Source organism: Aplysia californica, unplaced genomic scaffold, assembly GCF_000002075.1.
Source record: "Aplysia californica isolate F4 #8 unplaced genomic scaffold, AplCal3.0 scaffold00846, whole genome shotgun sequence".
Lineage (NCBI taxonomy): Eukaryota > Metazoa > Mollusca > Gastropoda > Aplysiida > Aplysiidae > Aplysia > Aplysia californica.
Window position 1 is genome coordinate 178,602 of NW_004798116.1, and position 514 is coordinate 179,115.

Below are 514 nucleotides of genomic sequence, written 5' to 3' on the forward strand. Positions count from 1 at the left end.
TATTATACCAAAATGAAGGGTTTAATGAAGCATTAGTCTCGTTATATTTGTCAGAATGAAGAGTTTAATTTAACGCCGGTCTAGTTATATAGCCAAAATGAAGAGTTTTATTCAACACTACTCTCGTTATTTAATTAAACACCGGTCTAGTTATAGTAATATGCTTGCAGAACCTCCCCCCTCTTTCAATCCTACACTCCTATTGTCGTTGATTTATCTCAAACGGTGCGCACCAAGAACCAGAAGTCAGTTAGAGCGGACGGTCTAGGATCTTGTACTACAAGTCTAGTCACTGCTCTGGCCCCGATCTGAGACAACAGTTTATCATGAGGTGCTCAGGTTTCCCCCCGAATGCTGGAGGGATTTCTTTCCTGTGTGTCCAACAAGGGGATCAGAAGATGTTCGAAACCGAGGTCCCCCCTCTCCTTGACGGTTTAAAAATAGGTATGAGGGGCTGTACTCAAGGTCGTTGGTAAATATTTATGACTACGGGGGGTGGGTGAGGTGGGGATAG